Genomic DNA, 14,623 nt, shown 5'->3' on the forward strand with positions numbered 1-14,623 from the left:
CAGTCAAAGAATAGTGCGCTGAATTATATGTTCTAGTAACGCTATAATTGACTGTATCTTCAGTATAATATTTTGTGACTTAAAGTGGGCTGGTCTGATGCATGAAGCTGCCAGGCTGAAAATGATTCCCAATCTGGCCCTGTACACAGTCCAGAGGTGTATCACTGCACAGAGGCTGCTGTCTGGATACCGTGAGAAATGGGGTTAGCGTTGGTTTGCCGCCGGCCTTCACGGCTGTCACATGTTCGCCGTGCTCGTTTGAGAGTGGGAGGTTGAGTGAGCAGGTTGAGGCCATTTGTCAGAAGAGCTATTTGCACGTCTTCCTCAGCGCGGCGAGGGGAGTTGTCATCTGAGCTTTGCACATAACCTCGAGGCCTCTTCAAACGATAGTGGCATTTAGCAATTAGCCGGCCTTTTTATAGCACTGACGCTACACTCGCTGTGTGGGTTCACTGCTTAAGCTAGCAGTCGTGAAGTCACAGTGGCTTTCAATTCTTGTGTGAGGTGGTTTATTTTAGCATGAAAAGTTCTTGGGATTTAAATTAAAGGTTCTTGTTTGTAAGGCTGCTGTTAAGATGTTACATAAGACATTTGCTGGTTTCAATTACAGCAATAAATCAGTGAATTAACCTGCTCGACAGTCACACTGAGGAGCAAAACTCTGTCCTTGATAGATTTATCAAACAAGCTTTAAGCACTTTGACAGTTGGTTAATATTTATGTCGCGCACACCCATTGTCTTTCATCACAAGCAAGATGTCTGCCTTTATTCCGCTGTTTTCGACCCTTCCCACGTATGGATTTAATTTGCTTCAAATCCATCGTGAACCAGAAGTGGGGCCTTGCCTCAGTGAGTTATCCTTCCTGTGTTCTCTTGTTCATTTTACATGTCCTCAAGTTAATTCCAGTCCTAATTAACAACCTTTGAAAGGAATCTGCGCGATAATTACCACAAGGAGGTGGAACGGAAGCAATCACATTCTGCACAATTTATTCCCCACCACAGGGAAAACCCTACAGAGTCACCCGCTGGCTTCTTTTATTTATTTATTTATTTTTTAATGTCCTGAGAATCACCTTCAGGGCTCACTTTGGAAGCTGAAAAACAAAAAATCAGGTAGCTCTATATGCTGACAAACACCCCTGTTGCTTTTTAGACCGGTGTGGTGTATTTGCACATATAATTATTATAATAGAAACACAGTGGAAAGAGAAATGAGAGCTGGAAGAAATAAATTGTGCAGGTGAGACCAGAAAAACCCACAGGATGTTGTGAAAAATTAGCTCTAGCAGAAAAGAGTGAGGACGGAAAATGAATGGACGTATTAATAACATCTAACGTCACCAATGAGGAGAAGAGTGTGTAAACAAGGACACACAGTGTCACTGATACAAAACACGAAAAACCAGATGTGGACCAGTTCCAGAAAAACAACACAAGCAGTCCCGCTTGTGAAATAAAAACAGCGGTTTAAAGGATAAAGCTGGCAAGGTTCCACATTTATATCTCTTAAAAAGGCAACAACGTGTTAGTCTGTATCAGTACTCTCCAAGTTCCCTGGTACTCGACCCGGTAGTCCAGACATCTCATCTAAAAAGAGAAAGTTCTGAATATGATCCCCTAAAAATGTATTTTTTCAGTACAGGCATTTTGTGGGAAAAAGGTGTGAGTCTCGAACAAATTACAACAGAAATTCTGTCAAATGTTTATTACTCATAAAAGTCTCATAGGTGTTTCTGAACTATACCCCACTCCCACGCTTTTGCTTCCTAAAATAATAATTTAAATCAACATCACTATATTAGTATGACTACATACATAAATATACATGTAATTGTTGGCACTGATTAGCATAAATTCAAAGCAAAATTATTAAAAATATCACTTAAAATAGCACTTTTGTATTACTTGTAAAATATTTCTGATTGCCAAAATGGCACTAATCAAGATAAATGTTGCACTGATAAACATGAATGTTAGAAATGTATAAATAAAACCTTTTTCTCTTTACAAAGACATTGCAAGCAAATAAACCCATAGGCCATGTTGACCCATTCACACATCTAAGGGTTAAGATTTTCCTGCCTTTGGTTGTGCTCTGGTGGTAGAACATGTGCCCCGTGGACCAAGGATTTACGTCCTCTGCAGCGGTCGTGAGTTTGACTCCTACCTGTGGCATCTGTCCACCCTGTGTGTGTATATTGTATCCAACTCCATGTCTCATGTAAAACACAGTTTCTTGTTGATTGTGGACAGCACTCAACCCTCAGTGTTGACATCGAACAAGAAGACATCAATAATTGTTTTTTGATATGGGTGGCAATGTGAAATCATGGCATCACTGATTTCAGCATTTTTCAATACTTTCCTCCCTTAGATTTTTCATGTTGGAATTTTCATGTTAGAAATGGCATATTTATGATTCCAGAACGTTTCGTAAGAATGAGTAACTGTGGATTTGGGGACTATTTTCTTCTGCAGATTTCTAGACATTTAGTGAGCAACTGAGCATTTACAGCAAAAGGAAGGTGTGCGTGGGATTAACTCAAAATAAACTACAGAAATAAACTCCAGTGTGTGTGTCCATGGTAATGAAGGAACACGTCAACAGAGACACAACACAACAGAGTTCTGAGGTACAAAGGAAGAAACTAATATAAAATATCACCAAACTTGGCTTTTAACAAGCAGATGTTGGCATGCTAATGTGGGCTTCTACAGGCAAGGAAAGTAATGGCTTCTTTGATTTAGTCTCTTTTTCCACCTTCAGACTGTTTTACACTTGTATAGCTGCTGCTTGCAACATATTTAAGGTTTTAGATTTTACATTCAAACCTAAAATGCGAAAATGCGTATTTTCTAGTGATAAACAGATTAATCATGTGACCAATTTATGGATCGGCTGGATATCTGGAGATATCTCAGACTCTAAGTGCCTCTGAGGTCGATGAACTCAAAACATCTGGGGACACATCTGCAGGCAGCCTTGTCAGTGTGGCTGCTGTAGAACCATGTTAGTGCTCCCCAATCCAAATTTTCACACATTTCTCCATCCTAAATGACAGCAAATCTAATCTAAAACCATTACTGGCAAGCATAGAATAAATATTATGCAACAATGCGTGGAATAATGCTGCTGAATGATGTCACTTCTAACATAATTAATACCAGTCATGTTCTGAAATCTACAGCATAACGTAATGTATTTTTCTATTTCATGAATTAGTAAATAATCCAAGTAAAACAGCACACTAGAGGCTCAAATAACCATGTATTAGATTGTAATGTACATTGAGTATTGAATCATATATGACTTTTCTTTGTTTTGAGATCAGCATTATATATCTTGTCCTTAGCCTCTCTTAATATCAGTATTGACACGGTCATCAGCTCTTGAAAAACCTATACTGGTCAACCACTTCTATTTTCTGTTGAATACTCTGAAGAGTATTGAGTGTTTGGCGATGTCTTTCATCAGCTCACAGTAGTGTCTGCAGGAATTCTGTTCGGGCCACAAACAACCGCAACAACCTTCAGCAATAAGACAGATAGGGCAGCTGCTGCATGTAGCATGAGAGGCGAAACCCAGGGAAGAACAAAGTCCACAAAGCATTCTCTGTTCCACTCACTGCTGAGCTCACTAATAACCGAAGGTGACTCAAACAAGCACATTAATATCTTTATCAACTCAGGTCTTCTCCTGTCATCTGGATTATGCGTAAGAGTAAGAAAAATTACCCAAACAATAAAAGTGAGGGGGACAGAAATAGGACATGGTAATCCCCCCCCCCCCCCCCCCCATCCCCAGTGGAAATTACGCCCTTTGTCGTTGTGTGTATTCAAGGTATGAGGAGGTCCTGACAAGATTTTATTGTCTAACTGAAGAAAAAAAAACACAGGTCAAGAGCTGAAAAAGCTGAATGCTACATCTGCCTCATAGATACAAGAAAAAATGATGTATACAATCCCATAAAATCTTTGGCATTTGACATTTTCAGCCACAAGATTAATTGTACTTCTGGAGGGTTAGTGTGACACATGACACAGGATACACACACACACACACACACACACACACACACTCATTCACAATAAAAGAGGAAAAATCTAACAAACTGCAGCAGTGGCATTTATTCCCTTCCCAATGCAATCATTAAATTCACAGCAGCTTTCTTTGCCTCTAGGTGGCAACATCTATAGGGAAGTGTTGTGCAAGTCACTGAAATTTACTGATTAGTTACAATTACAAGTTACTTCTCTAAGAAATAATTCAATTACTTTACCAATTACTGCATAAATAAGTAATTTGTTTCTTGGGAAAGTACCTTTTGCATTACTTTTTAAATGTCGACTCAGTTCTTGTTCTTGTTTTATTGTTTGAGGCAGTTTGTATTAAATTTTAATTATATGAAAAATGCTATATAAGTTAAGTCTGAGTGATTGATCGAACTATTCTTTATGAATTGTTAAGGGGTGGCTGTGGCTCAGTAGGTGGAGCCGTTCTTGGGCAGGATACTGAACCTGAAATAGCCCCCAGTGTCTGCTCTGTGTGTGAGTGAATGGGTCAATTTGACTAGTAATTGTAAAAGTGCTGTGAGTAGTTGATGGACTAGAAAAGTGCTGTATACATGTCCATATATATAAAAGTCCATTCCATTCTATTAACCAGTGTTTTATTTTTTAAGGGGAAAAAATGTCAAAATTCTCTGATTCTAGCTTCTTAAATGTGAATATTTTCTGTTTTTTTTACACCTGCATGACAGTAATCTGAATATCTTTTGGCTCTGGACAAAACAAGACATTTGAGGATGTCATCTTGGTTTTTTTTTTTTAAATCATTTTCTTACATTTTACAGACCAAACAAATTATCGATGAATCGGGAAAATAACCATATTAAATGCAACAATGCAAATAACTGTAAGTTGCAGCCCTAAATGCACACATAGCTGTATTATTTTTTGTGACAAATGTCAGTTTTCTATCTATCGTTGCACCCTTTATCACTGATAGGAGTTATTAATACTCCCGACCAGAGAGCAACAACAATTAGTGCTCCACCTGTAAGCTACACTTGTATTTCCTTGGGTTAGACAGTAGGATTTGGTAGAGGATGACTGCAAGCAGTGTTGGATACACTTGTTTAACCACATGTTGCTAAAGTAGTTATAGTCCCATGTTGTCTGAACTGTCTTACGCCACCACAAGTCTGGGTGATGTTAGATCAAAGATCAGGGTATAGGCTGTGTTCGTCTGCTACGTCTCATGAGTTGTCCACTATTTTCAGAAAGTAAAAGGGGGAAAAGTAAGTTATTGCCAAAAGTAACAGAACAATACACCCGTACTCCTAACACTGCCTTTAGGCAAACAGCATCTTGATAAATTAGAGTTGCTATTACTTTTCCTTTCAGTAGTTGGTGCAGGTTAGCATAAATGCAATTACCAAACACTCTCCCTTGTAGATAATCTGTGATAAGTGTGACTGTGAGTTTGTGATGTTCCATGAGGCCATGAGGTTCTTCCCATCTAATAGCAGCAAAATAGCAAGTAATTTAAATGAAATAAATTGTGTAGTCATTAGTTAGAGTGTGCGTGGGTGTTTTTTGGGAGAAATGAAAAGCTGTTCTGTCACATTTGCAAGTTTTTCAAAGCTTTGTTAAAAAGGGTTTGGTTTTGATTCAGTGTGATTATGCTTAAAAGGTGGCAAAGCCTGGAGATAAAAGTCGGCATGTGTCAGAAAGGTGGCAAAGGTGGTTCAAAGGTGTGTGTGCGCTTTTAATTCATCACCGAGGCCTGGTCCACAGATGGACCTGCTGGCTGGTACTTGTACAATACTTTAATGAAGAAGTGTATTTTCAAACCCAGGAGGGGAAGGCGGTGCTGTCTCTGCTCCTGTAGAGTAAATTAGATTGACTTCTAAACTCAAAGAAACAGATGATGCAAATGTCACACTTGATCAATTGATCTGGCTGAATTAGCTAATGCACCTGCGAACTGCACCTCACACAGACATAAAACATTTTCCGCACCAGGACGGCACGGCGTCAGGTGAAGGGACACTGAGTGATGTCGACTGGAGTGACATGCCTCCTGAAAATAATGGGGGGGATTTCAGCTGCAGTGACATATTTCCTCCAGAAAAGTGAAAGGATGTTTGCTGGAGAAACATATTAGCTGGCAAAGCACAGAAGGATGTGAGCAATGAGATTTGACTAATCTTCAAACGACGGCACGCCACAGTGATCTAAGACTTCTCCAGAAGGAATCCCTGGACAAACTGGTGTCTGTTACTCTGAACATGTTAAATGAATGATTTCTGCCGCTGGTCCTTTGATGATCAATTGCATTCTTGCCAACTTGTGTGTGAAATGCAGCTTTGTACCACATGAGGCTCAGAGGAAGTCTAATTTTTATGATAAAACTGACTGAATTGAGTTATTTAGACTGTTTGACTAGTCTTCTGTACATCCTCAAAGGTCTGACATTTTGCTTGAGGCGCTTATTCACTCTGTTGCTCAGAATACAATGAAGAGACTAATACTACTTTGATGTCTGTACAATAAATATGAAGCTACTACCAGCAGCTGGTTAGCATAGCTTAGCATTAAGAGAGAAACAAACAGCTTGTCTTGGTCTCTATAAAAGTAAAAAAAAATCCTTATGCACCTTTTCATACTTTGGCTCATTAGTGAGATTTAAAGATGCTGGTAGGATGGGTTTTGTTGGAACTGCCCATTGTTCCAATGGTCCATTATTCCAAAATCCCAATAGTGGGAAAATGTCCCATTGGACCAAAAGCCCATTCATCAGACAGCCCAATATCCTGAAAACAAACACCAATTGGCACTCTCCCTGCAGTTGTTAGCTCAGTGACTGTCAGGCCTGTCCATGATGCTGAATCAGCGGGGGGTTTGCCCTTAACAGGCCTATCTTTCTGGCCTTTCCCTAAAAGCAATTTAAGTGATTTTACTGTCACAGACAAATGTTGACATAAAATCTAGATGTGGCACACCCCTGTCCTGCAAGTCGAGGCTGGGGTTTTCAAACTGTGGTCTGGTGACCAACTGAGGTCCTTCAGTGGATCATAAGGGATCCCCAGCAAAAAGAGGAATAAAATATTTTAACCTTTACCCCATTTTTGTAGGTTGGAATAATTAGGGAAGAAAGTGTTGGTTGTTTAAACTGATTGTTATTTGTAGTGATCCTAGATTCATCATTAATGACTATGAAGACTTCAAACCTAAACAAAAATGTGCATCAATTGTGTGTCATTGACATGAAAAGTTTGGGAACTCCTGAGTAAGGGTTAGGGTAGGGTTACAGGGTTAGGGGGTTAAAGTTACCAACTGCAGGGAGGGTGTGTGTTTTCAGTGCAATGGGGGTTTGCTATTGGGAAAATGGGCTGATGGATGAAAGAGCTTTTGGTCCAATGGGACATTTTTCTGACTACTGGGATTTCAGAATAATGGGCTGTTGGAACAAAGGCATGGAAAGATTATTTTTTGGGCTTTTGCAATCATTCGATAGGGACAGCTAAAGACAGACAAAATTAGGGGAGAGAGAGTGGAGAACATGCAGGGCCCAGCAGTTGCAGTAAGAACTTGGCTTTACACCGACCAGACGTAACATTATGACCAATGACATGTGAAGTGAATAACACTGATTATCTCTTCATCATGGCACCTGTTAGAGGGTGAGATATATTAGGGAGCAAGTCAACATTTTGCCCTCAACGTTGATGTGTTAGAAGCAGGAAAAATGGGCAAGTGTAAGGATTTTGATGAGAGCCGAATCTTGATGGCTAGATGACTGGGTCAGAGCATCTCCAAAACTGCAGCTCTTGTGTGGTGTTCCCAGTCAGCAGTGGTCAGTATCTATCAAAAGTGGTCCAAGAAAGGAACAGTGGTGAACCGGCAACACGGTCATAGGCTAAGGCTCATTGATGCATGCTGGGAGTAAAGGCTAGTCTGTGTGGTCAGATCCAACAGATGAGCTACTGTTGCTCAAATTGCTGAAGAAGTTAATGCTGGTTCTGATAGAAAGGTGTCAGAATACACAGTGCATCACAGTTTGTTGCATACAGGGCTGCAAAGCCACAGACCAGTCAGGGTGCCCATGCTGACCCCTGTGCACCGCCGAAAGCGCCAACAATGGGCACGTGAGCATCATAACTGGACCATAGCGCAAGGGAAGAAGGTGGCCTGGTCTGAAGAATGACGTTTTCTTTTACATCATGTGGCTGGCCGGGTGCATGTGCGTCACTTACCTGGGGAACACATGGCACCAGGATGCACTATGGGAGGAAAGCAAGCCAGTGGAGGCAGTGTCATGTTTTAGGCAATGTTCTGCTGGGAAACCTTGGGTCCTGCCATCCATGTGGATGTTACTTTGACATGTACCACCTACCTAAGCATTGTTACAGACCATGTACACCTTTTCATGGAAATGGTTTTCCCTGATGGCTGTGGCCTCTTTCAGCAGGATAATGCACCGTGCCACAAAGCAAAATGGTTCAGCAATGGTTTGAGGAGCACAACAACAAGTTTAAGGTGTTGACTTGGCCTCCAAATTCCCCAGATCTCAATCCAATCGAGCATCTGTAGGATGTGCTGGGATGTGTGTGTGACTTCAGAGGATTATGTCTGAAGTCTTCTACCATTCAATCAGTGGCAGAACAACCATAGACCAGGATCCCACTCTGTCAAGCTTCTCTAGCCATGACTTGCCGAAGTCTGGCTACTTTATCGGCACTAAGTCAGACAAAAATGAGACTCACTCCATCAAGAATGCTCACATAACGTTCTTCCTCACAAGTCAGCTTCAGCTCTGTCTGTAGTATAGAGTATGTTACTGGTTGTGTGGAGGTCGTGTGCCAAGAAGCGGACTGTGACGATGGTTTATACAAGACTTGTTATCACCTATTGTGTCGTGGTCTGTCACTATTATTTCCAGTGCGACATCAGAAACCCTCTACATTTTTAAAACAATTTTAACATCCTGCAGGTGACACTTCACAAAATCTATGATCTGACTCACACTGCAGCACTGCAGCACTCTGAATAAAGTGAGTGCAAGTGAATGATTGGTGGATTTTAAGATTCTTTCACAATTATTAAAACCCAAAAGATCAGAACATGGTCCAAAATGTGAATGTTTGCATAGCATAAAGAGACATGGACACTGTGCTGCATTTAAAGTAATTTCCAGTTAAACTTTTAACCATTCCTTTTTTCAGGTTTCTAAATCTAATTAATTTTGCAATATAAAGTTTGATGATTATCATGATAATGCTGTTTACCAAGATTTTTATTTATTAATAATTGTAGAATGAAAAGTTGATACTTAAGAGTGGTATCAGTCTTTTTCCATCTTAATATCGGCAAGAAAGCAATTAATTCCAAAAAACAAACTATTTCTTTAATATTGCTGTTACCTGCTTTACATCATGAAACTGATAGCAATGCCAGACATATTTCAGGGTGTAAATTGATACAGACAAATGTGCCTTAGTGAGTGTTAGAATCCATATATAATAAGTTTATCTGAAGTTAGATGTCACATCTTGTCACACCTCTCATGTCACAAGACTGAAGTAACTTGAGGAACAGAAAAATTAGAAGCAAAAAACCATCCAAAGTCTTTAGTCAAGGTCTGAATTAGACATAGTGCATGGCTGAATCACCTTCTGTATGAACCATATTACTACAAAAAAAAAGTTGTGAAAGGAATGAGACATGAAAAGAATTGAAAAATAGCCGAAAGTTAGCTCATTTCATTTTCCAGTTCTCCTGAATAAATCAAAGTTGGTTTAATAGAGAGGAACTTTACTCTCAGATAGACGTTTCGGGGGGAAAATGTCCGGTGCTGAATTCCATTCTGTGCACAGGCAACGTCTCAGATGATAAAAACCCTCTCACAGGCCGGTGGGCCTTTTCATCACTCAGGTAACATAAATGCAATTTTTAGGATGTTCTGAAGTCAAGAAGTCCAATTTCCCCTTCACTCCTCAGAAAACCTTCATCTCCCAGAGAATCAAGTAGGAGGTTTTTGTGTACTTTTGAGTGCTGCGGTTTGGAGCGAGGCCAGGCATATTCCCCGAGGCCTCATCGATCTGGCTCTGCAGTCTGATCAGATGGGTTTTCATTCCATTTCATATTGTATTAAAAAGCAGAACATAATACTAGGATCCTTTTGAGGTATCTTTTCTCATTTTTTAAAGACTTTAACCCATGACTCATCGTGACTTTCTATGTAATGATTATGTGTAGTGATATTTGGAGCAGTATAGTGCATATATATCTAACTCATTCTTAAGAAGTGAGACGAAACTGTATTTTGAGGGGCTTCATTTTTTTTGAGGGACTTGATTCTGTTTTTTTTGGGGAAAATGTCTTAAAAGATCAAACTCTTGGCTATTAAAGGGATAGTTCAGTTTTTTTTGAAGTGCCGTTGTATGATGCATAGTCAGTGCATTATATGGCGGTCAGAGCGGCCCCAGTTAGTAGGAGGGGAGTCCTGGCACTGGAGCTCAGCATTGTACTGTTGCAGATGGGGTCGGCAGGACAACGTTTTGTGGCCACACTTCACAAATCAGCAGTTAAGCTCCAAAGGTTGAGGTCAGACTGAAGTCTTACCTTGAAGACAAATCATCATTGGCCCCTCTTCTCTCTCCGACTCTGCTCTGTCCAGTTTATCTTGGAAAATTGAAGAAGTCCTCTAGTTTCCACAGAAGTTTCCCCTGTATCTGTCTGCCCATCGTCATTGTTGCTGTCGTAATCACTAATTTGTATATCTGTATCGGTCGTCCCTTGAATAAATCGCTGTAACTGAGTCAAACAGCTGATCTGCGGAGTGATACGGGGCGCTGCAGAAGCAGGCATGAGAACATATGGAAGAACTACAGTTGAGACAATATAGTGCTAAAATAAATGGCATCTGGCAGCAAAGCAAAGTGGAAAAAATCTAGATTTAGTGTAGACTTGAACAGATATTGATTTTTGAGGTCGGATTTTATTTATGTGGCTAAAATAAGTTTTTCTGCCGACTCTGTCTGCAACAGTACAATGCTGAGCTCCCGTGTTGGGAATTCTCTCCCCGTCAACTCCGTCAGACAGAAAATCTGACAGAGTTGACATTTAATAAAAAAAAATAATAATAAGTCTCACAGAGCTGACAAAATGTTAAATTTTTTTCATTTCACAACATAATCATAGTGACAGGGGTCCTTAGGATATAGGTAACTCTTTTTTTATGCCTGATTAAATCATGTTCTTCTGGGACACAACTTTACTGGACAAAGATTTTCCTAAAATAAGAAAAACATGATTATATTAGCACATGTCATACCTGTGTTATCAGTAGGTATTAGGTTTTTCAGCTGTTTTAAGTTGTGAATTCTTGTATGGGACAAGGGTGTTTTCTGGCTCAGAGCAAAACAAACATTTCATAAATTACATATATATCATATATAAATCCTTGAAGAATAAATTGCCACCCAAAAATTGTAATTGTGTTGGTATTAATTATTTAATTATTTTATTTTTGGGGGTGTTACGTGATTTGTCCAGTTCTCAAGAATGGGTGATATATCTCTCGGCCTGTGTGGTGTGGCGGAGGGTCAGAGGCATCGTCAGAGATTTAGAGCTGTAGCTTGACACTTGTCTCTGGTGGTTGGGTAGGTAGTCGCCCAGTGAAGGCCTGTGCTCTGCTCCGCTCCACACGTCTCACCAATAAAATGGGGTGCTCAGGTTTGAAAACCCAGCATAAGAGCAAATGTTGTAAATAAATTGCTGCTCACAGGTGTCACTTCATCACAGCCCGCCCCCCCGCGGCTCAGGGTCTATAATTTGATATGACTGGGGCTTGATTACTATTTACTGTGTTGTCAAGGTGAGCGAGAGACTCGACTTTGTGGGTAAACAGATTCACTGTCACAGCTCCACTGATTCAGCGACTGTTGGCTGTTGACTGTATATCCACTTGCTGTTCCCCTCCCCTCCCTCTCTCCTCCCTCCCCTCTGAAGATTACGGTTGTCGTGTTGCTTTTGACACACAGCAGTGACAGAACAGCAAACTGGATCACATCAGCTGACAGTAAATCATGTCATGTCAAACTTTTTTGAATTTTTAGAAGAGAAAAAAAATTATGCTTGGTTGACAGGAATTTGATGACACCATAAATCAAGGGTCTCAAAATGCAGGCCCCTCTCCCTCCGATTATTTTGTTTTATTTAGTTGTATTCATACCAATTACAACTGCTCTTCAGGTGAAAATAATTGAAATAAAATCACAGTTCTCTTTGAAGAATGTATTATATGTATGTATTTCTGAGGGATTGCATGTTGCAATTTGATGATATTTTATTTCTAGGAAACAATAACAATAACAATAACAATATTTCTCTATCAGCAAACACAGTATCAGAGCTGATTAACAAGTTATTAAGTGACTTTTATGATTAGTTAGGTGACAAAGTGTTTGCTGAGTTTGTCCAATGCACTGCCAGTGGTCAAAATATTGCTCAATTACAAGTAAAAGCACTGGTGTTAGTAAGATACTGAAGTACCAGTACAGAGTATTCTTCTCAAAAAGTACTCAGAGTATTAGTTACTTTTTAACCACTGATGTTTGAAACATTATCAACAGCAGCCATTCAGTCAAGGAGGTTTCTGTTTCTCCAAATCTTCTGCTCTGTGGTTACAGTCACCTCTCCAAACTACGGTGCCAGTAGTTGAAAACGCTAATGAGTAATTAGTCAATTTTTTTCTCATTTTAAGTTAAAGTTTCCAAATGGTTCCACCAGACAAAACAATTGTGCAATTACTGCCATATCTAGACTATTGATTATCCAGTCCATGAGTACATTTTTAATTGGTTAAATTCATAATGTGAATTAATCAATTAATGATTAATAATTAACAGTCTTACTCCAAACCTAAGCTGCTGCGGTGTTTGTTGTTTCATCCATATGTCATTGTTTTCACTGGCCTATTTGTAAAAAGATAACTTTGTTGGCTACTAAAATGCAAATGAAAGGTTTGGATATAAGTTGAAATTGTACTCAGTACTCAATTATAATTTTAAAAGTAAGTAGCATATAGTTTAACGCATACTTAAGAGCAAATAAAAATACAGAATTACAGTCGTAAAAGTACAAGTATCCACAAAAAATACTGAATTACAGCAATTTGAGTATTTGTAATTAGTTACTTCCATCCCTGTGCACGGCTAAATAATGTACAAAAAACATATATATACATGTATATATATATATATATATATATGTATTTTCTGAAAAATTGCACCAATTTGAGTTTGAGACACCTGCCATAAATGCAACCAACAAACTTCTAGATAATGCTTAAAACATAGTTTTATGATAATTTTATTATTGGACAAAATAATTTTGTAGCCCAGGGCTTCTCAAAGTGTGGCCTGAGGTCCGGATGCAGACCAAACGAGACATCAGTCCACACACAACCCACACCTCGTTTCATGAAAACAAACAGTAATTTCTATTTTAAAATAAACTCCTTATTAGTGACACTTAATATGTAGTGTAACAGTACAGTAAAGTGGCTTTTTCCCTACTATTGAGCTCACATATTAACTTTACATTGGAGAATTTTCTATCACCTCCTGAAACACCTTTTCTACCACTGGGCTCTAATGTGTTTAGACTATATTGATTGTCTTGAACTTGAATGTATGTTGCTTAAAAATTAAACGAGTTAATTAAATGTTATTTTCTTATCACTAATCGGTCTGGACCTGTGACTTTCATAAAAATCTGATACAGAGCTTTGAGTAATACATTTGAGAGCCCCTGCTGTAGACTAAAACACGAAACAATTGATTATGTTTACATGAATTAATGAATATACTGGAGCTGCAACTAATGATTATATTCATCATGGATTCAATGAAGAATACCATTTTCTGATTCATCATTCAGTTGTTGTTTTTTTCTGTGGCAGAAAGTACTGAAAAGGGGCCTTTTCAGTTTCCCAGAACATGAGGTGACACATTCAAATTGTTTGTTTTATTGGATTTAAAGTCCAAAACCTAAAGATAATATCTGCTATCTTACATTACAAGAAAAAGCATCAAGTAATGATGTTTGAGGGGCTGGAACCAGAGAAAATTAGGTATTTTGCTTTAAAAATGATTGAAACAATCAATTGATTATCAAAATAGCTAGAGGTTAATTTTCCATTAAGCTTTAAAATGAACAAATTCATATTTTGAATGCATTTGACAAATGTGACATTGAATTTTGTTATTTGAAAACTAAGGATCTGGCTCTGGAAACAGCTACTTTCTGTGTCACCTTTTCATCATTTGATGAGACATACAGTATTTGAAGGTTATTTTGAAAAGAATTAAATTGTTTTTGTTCAATTTTCATTATTTTCCTTTGGTTTCCTCCACAACCACCATTAATCCAACCCTGAAAATATTTAATAGCTTCATTTCCATATCTTGATACTGCATTTAAGTTATTGTGGGTAACTACACACCTTTTCGTATTCACGTTCAGTACTGTAAATGTGACTACAGTAACTTATTTTCACTGGCCTGTGGCTGAAAGCTGAAAACAAACCACCCATCTCCCCAACAGTCA

General features: G+C 38.9%; 1 protein-coding gene across 2 annotated transcripts in view; it reads left to right on the plus strand.

Annotated features, from left to right (window-relative positions):
• ntrk3b (neurotrophic tyrosine kinase, receptor, type 3b) overlaps positions 1–14,623 on the plus strand; it is a 292,291-nt gene that overhangs the window by 213,492 nt on the left and 64,176 nt on the right. The window lies entirely within an intron of this gene.

This window comes from Lutjanus erythropterus, chromosome 1, assembly GCF_056507025.1.
Source record: "Lutjanus erythropterus isolate fLutEry1 chromosome 1, fLutEry1.hap2, whole genome shotgun sequence".
Lineage (NCBI taxonomy): Eukaryota > Metazoa > Chordata > Actinopteri > Lutjaniformes > Lutjanidae > Lutjanus > Lutjanus erythropterus.